General features: G+C 50.6%; 4 non-coding genes across 4 annotated transcripts; all 4 read left to right on the top strand.

The window, feature by feature from the left end:
- The first annotated feature begins 484 nt into the window (after nucleotides 1-484).
- Nucleotides 485-566, top strand: TRNAS-CGA (transfer RNA serine (anticodon CGA)). The gene has a single exon. It is a non-coding gene; the product is annotated as a tRNA-Ser (tRNA).
- A 1,122-nt stretch (nucleotides 567-1,688) lies between these two features.
- TRNAS-AGA (transfer RNA serine (anticodon AGA)) lies at nucleotides 1,689-1,770 on the top strand. The gene has a single exon. It is a non-coding gene; the product is annotated as a tRNA-Ser (tRNA).
- A 363-nt stretch (nucleotides 1,771-2,133) lies between these two features.
- On the top strand, nucleotides 2,134-2,215 carry TRNAS-UGA (transfer RNA serine (anticodon UGA)). Its single transcript has one exon. It is a non-coding gene; the product is annotated as a tRNA-Ser (tRNA).
- A 1,558-nt stretch (nucleotides 2,216-3,773) lies between these two features.
- TRNAS-UGA (transfer RNA serine (anticodon UGA)) lies at nucleotides 3,774-3,855 on the top strand. The gene has a single exon. It is a non-coding gene; the product is annotated as a tRNA-Ser (tRNA).
- Nucleotides 3,856-5,000: the final 1,145 nt, after the last annotated feature.

Raw genomic sequence — 5,000 nt, 5'->3', positions numbered from 1 at the left:
AGTGTTAAGTTTATAGTAGAAACACGTTTGCTCAGGAGTAGTCGTGGCCGAGTGGTTAAGGTGATGGACTAGAAATCCATTGGGGTTTCCCCGCGCAGGTTCAAATCCTGCCGACTACGGCGCAGCGCCCGCTTTTATTATTTACTCTTTTCTGGTTTGGAAAACAATTTTAAAATAGCAGTATAATACAATTACTAAAGGAGGCTGTGGCGCACTTGAGCTATTCAAGCAAGATCCTAGGAGTAAAAGCGGCTTCATCCTTTTGAACAACGCAGAGAAACTGGTACGTTTTGACAGTTTTCGTTTTGCAATTTCAAACATATATATGTACATTTAAAAGAAACTTGTGAGGAGAAAGAACGGTGCATGATGAGAGAAAAGGGTGGAAAGTACAGGACAAGATCTAGAGGCAAGGCGGTAGAGACTAAGGACTCTTCTGTGTAAGCACAGCACGATCTTTCGAGTGAGAGTTTTACTCTCATGGGTAGTCGTGGCCGAGTGGTTAAGGCGATGGACTCGAAATCCATTGGGGTCTCCCCGCGCAGGATCAAACCCTGCCGACTACGTCTCGGTTTGAGCTGAGCTGCAATTTTGCAATTTGCTCGGAAATGTCCCCAAAACAAGATGTAAACATGCATGTTGATTATAGGATGGACGATAAAGCAGACATTGGGAAGACTCCCATCCAGGACTCTCTGACTGTTAGGGGTGGGGGCCACGATTATATTTCCACCCTGACACTAGTTGCCGCTAGAGCCATCGACGCCTGGCATCGCCTCCGTCTGTAAGAAGCCCATCCTGCGCTTTTCCTTGCCTGCATCTTTACAGCAGATATTGGGAGGGGTCCATGTGGATACAGAGGATGGAGCAACTGGCACGCAAGCTATCTGCCGAGCCTTTTTTGTGTGTCAGCACAAGGGTTCTCGTGTCACTTCTAGACCTTCCTTGGCAGATGCATTCAGGAGAGGCCCCCTACCTGCGACCCAGTGAAAGTACAGTCTTTTGCTGCCCTATGCAAGCCAGGGGACTGAAGGCACAGCTTTCTGCCACAACAGCAGAGAGCAGAGGAAGGGCGCCCAGGAGGACCGTCAGAGGGTGGTGAGGCCCCTGTCCTCTCGGCCCCGATCGGCCAAGACCTCTCTATATGGGCAGAAGGGACCCATTCTGCGGTCCTCTGAGACTTAGGGCCACATGCCCAGAAGGCCCACCACCCAAATCTTTGCCATATGGCTTAGACTAACTACCGGACCACTCGTGCGGCCATTTATTCCTCTGGAGCCTGTCAAAATGGCCTGCCGAAATTGGCTCCCAGGAGGCCTCTGCAACTCGATTTGCATAGAGACAGCCCCTGCCCAGGCATGCTTCCAAACAGGACACTGTTAACAGTTTCAATTTGGAGCTGGCAGAAGCCAGTGCAACCTAGTGAAGGTGAGGCTCTGCTGCCTGGCCGCTTGCTAGGTTTATTAGCACAGATCTGTCCCTGGCACTTAGTCCGAGCTTGGCAGGGAGGGGATATGGCATTTAGGGAACTTGGGCCAGACCATAGAGATTCTGACTTTTGAATGCATTTTCAAGGGTCATGGGAGGGCCAAAAGGGAACGGTGCAGAGCGGCATAAAGTAAGGGGCGGAGGAGACATTGTGTGTGGCTAAAGTGTTAAGTTTATAGTAGAAACAGGTTTGCCCAGGAGTAGTTGTGGCCGAGTGGTTAAGGCGATGGACTAGAAATCCATTGGGGTTTCCCCGCGCAGGTTCAAATCCTGCCGACTACGGTGCAGCGCCCGCTTTTATTGTTTACTCTTTTCTGGTGTGGAAAACAATCTTAAAATAGCAGTATAATACAATTACTAAAGGAGGCTGCGGCGCACTTGAGCTATTCAAGCAAGATCCTAGGAGTAAAAGCGGCTTCATCCTTTAGGCCAACGCAGAGAAACTGGTACGTTTTGACGGGTTTCGTTTTTCAATTTCAAACATATATGTACATTTAAAAGAAACTTGTGAGGAGAAAGAACGGTGCATGATGAGAGAGAAGGGTGGAAAGTACAGGACAAGATCTAGAGGCAAGGCGGTAGAGACTAAGGACTCTTCTGTGTAAGCACAGCACAATCTTTCGAGTGAGAGTTTCACTCTCATGGGTAGTCGTTACCGAGTGGTTAAGGCGATGGACTTGAAATCCATTGGGGTCTCCCCGCGCAGGTTCGAACCCTGACGACTACATCTCGGTTTGAACTGAGCTGCAATTTTGCAATTTGCTCGGAAATGTCCCCAAAACAAGATGTAAACATGCATGTTGATTATAGGATGGACGATAAAGCAGACATTGGGAAGACTCCCATCCAGGACTCTCTGACTGTTAGGGGTGGGGGCCACGATGATATTTCCACCCTGACACTAGTTGCCGCTAGAGCCATCGACGCCTGGCATCGCCTCCGTCTGTAAGAAGCCCATCCTGCGCTTTTCCTTGCCTGCATCTTTACAGCAGATATTGGGAGGGGTCCATGTGGATACAGAGGATGGAGCAACTGGCACGCAAGCTATCTGCCGAGCCTTTTTTGTGTGTCAGCACAAGGGTTCTCGTGTCACTTCTAGACCTTCCTTGGCAGATGCATTCAGGAGAGGCCCCCTACCTGCGACCCAGTGAAAGTACAGTCTTTTGCTGCCCTGTGCAAGCCAGGGGACTGAAGGCACAGCTTTCTGCCACAACAGCAGAGAGCAGAGGAAGGGCGCCCAGGAGGACCATCAGAGGGTGGTGAGGCCCCTGTCCTCTCGGCCCCGATCGGCCAAGACCTCTCTATATGGGCAGAAGGGACCCATTCTGCGGTCCTCTGAGACTTAGGGCCACATGCCCAGAAGGCCTACCACCCAAATCTTTGCCATATGGCTTAGACTAACTACCGGACCACTTGTGCGGCCATTTATTCCTCTGGAGCCTGTCAAAATGGCCTGCCGAAATTGGCTCCCAGGAGGCCTCTGCAACTCGATTTGCATAGAGACAGCCCCTGCCCAGGCATGCTTCCGAACAGGACACTGTTAACAGTTTCAATTTGGAGCTGGCAGAAGCCAGTGCAACCTAGTGAAGGTGAGGCTCTGCTGCCTGGCCGCTTGCTAGGTTAATTAGCACAGATCTGTCCCTGGCACTTAGTCCGAGCTTGGCACTGAGGGGATATGGCATTTAAGGAACTTGGGCCAGACCATAGAGATTCTGACTTTTGAATGCATTTTCAAGGGTCATGGGAGGGCCAAAAGGGAACGGTGCAGAGCGGCATAAAGTAAGGGGCGGAGGAGACATTGTGTGTGGCTAAAGTGTTAAGTTTATAGTAGAAACAGGTTTGCTCAGGAGTAGTCGTGGCCGAGTGATGGACTAGAAATCCATTGGGGTTTCCCCGCGCAGGTTCAAATCCTGCGGACTTCCGTGCAGCGCCCGCTTTTATTGTTTACTCTTTTCTGGTGTGGAAAACAATCTTAAAATAGCAGTATAATACAATTACTAAAGGAGGCTGCGGCGCACTTGAGATATTCAAGCAAGATCCTAGGAGTAAAAGCGGCTTCATCCTTTAGGCCAACACAGAGAAACAGGTACGTTTTGACGGGTTTCGTTTTGCAATTTCAAACATATATGTACATTTAAAAGAAACTTGTGAGGAGAAAGAACGGTGCATGATGAGAGAGAAGGGTGGAAAGTACAGGACAAGATCTAGAGGCAAGGCGGTAGAGACTAAGGACTCTTCTGTGTAAGCACAGCACAATCTTTCGAGTGAGAGTTTCACTCTCATGGATAGTCGTGGCCGAGTGGTTAAGGCGATGGACTTGAAATCCATTGGGGTTTCCCCGCGCAGGTTCGAACCCTGCCGACTACGTCTCGGTTTGAACTGAGCTGCAATTTTGCAATTTGCTCGGAAATGTCCCCAAAACAAGATGTAAACATGCATGTTGATTATAGGATGGACGATAAAGCAGACATTGGGAAGACTCCCATCCAGGACTCTCTGACTGTTAGGGGTGGGGGCCACGATTATATTTCCACCCTGACACTAGTTGCCGCTAGAGCCATCGACGCCTGGCATCGCCTCCGTCTGTAAGAAGCCCATCCTGCGCTTTTCCTTGCCTGCATCTTTACAGCAGATATTGGGAGGGGTCCATGTGGATACAGAGGATGGAGCAACTGGCACGCAAGCTATCTGCCGAGCCTTTTTTGTGTGTCAGCACAAGGGTTCTCGTGTCACTTCTAGACCTTCCTTGGCAGATGCATTCAGGAGAGGCCCCCTACCTGTGACCCAGTGAAAGTACAGTCTTTTGCTGCCCTGTGCAAGCCAGGGGACTGAAGGAAGAGCTTTCTGCCACAACAGCACAGAGCAGAGGAAGGGCGCCCAGGAGGACCGTCAGAGGGTGGTGAGGCCCCTGTCCTCTCGGCCCCGATCGGCCAAGACCTCTCTATATGGGCAGAAGGGACCCATTCCGCGGTCCTCTGAGACTTAGGGCCACATGCACAGAAGGCCCACCACCCAAATCTTTGCCATATGGCTTAGACTAACTACCGGACCACTCGTGCGGCCATTTATTCCTCTGGAGCCTGTCAAAATGGCCTTCCGAAATTGGCTCCCAGGAGGCCTCTGCAACTCGATTTGCATAGAGACAGCCCCTGCCCAGGCATGCTTCCAAACAGGACACTGTTAACAGTTTCAATTTGGAGCTGGCAGAAGCCAGTGCAACCTAGTGAAGGTGAGGCTCTGCTGCCTGGCCGCTTGCTAGGTTTATTAGCACAGATCTGTCCCTGGCACTTAGTCCGAGCTTGGCAGGGAGGGGATATGGCATTTAGGGAACTTGGGCCAGACCATAGAGATTCTGACTTTTGAATGCATTTTCAAGGGTCATGGGAGGGCCAAAAGGGAACGGTGCAGAGCGGCATAAAGTAAGGGGCGGAGGAGACATTGTGTGTGGCTAAAGTGTTAAGTTTATAGTAGAAACAGGTTTGCTCAGGAGTAGTCGTGGCCGAGTGGTTAAG

This window comes from Ambystoma mexicanum, chromosome 3q (genome assembly GCF_040938575.1).
Source record: "Ambystoma mexicanum isolate Mex_15411 chromosome 3q, UKY_AmexF1_1, whole genome shotgun sequence".
NCBI classification, from domain to species: domain Eukaryota; kingdom Metazoa; phylum Chordata; class Amphibia; order Caudata; family Ambystomatidae; genus Ambystoma; species Ambystoma mexicanum.
The sequence above is the reverse complement of the archived record's forward strand: the minus strand, read 5'-3'. Positions and strand labels throughout refer to the sequence as shown.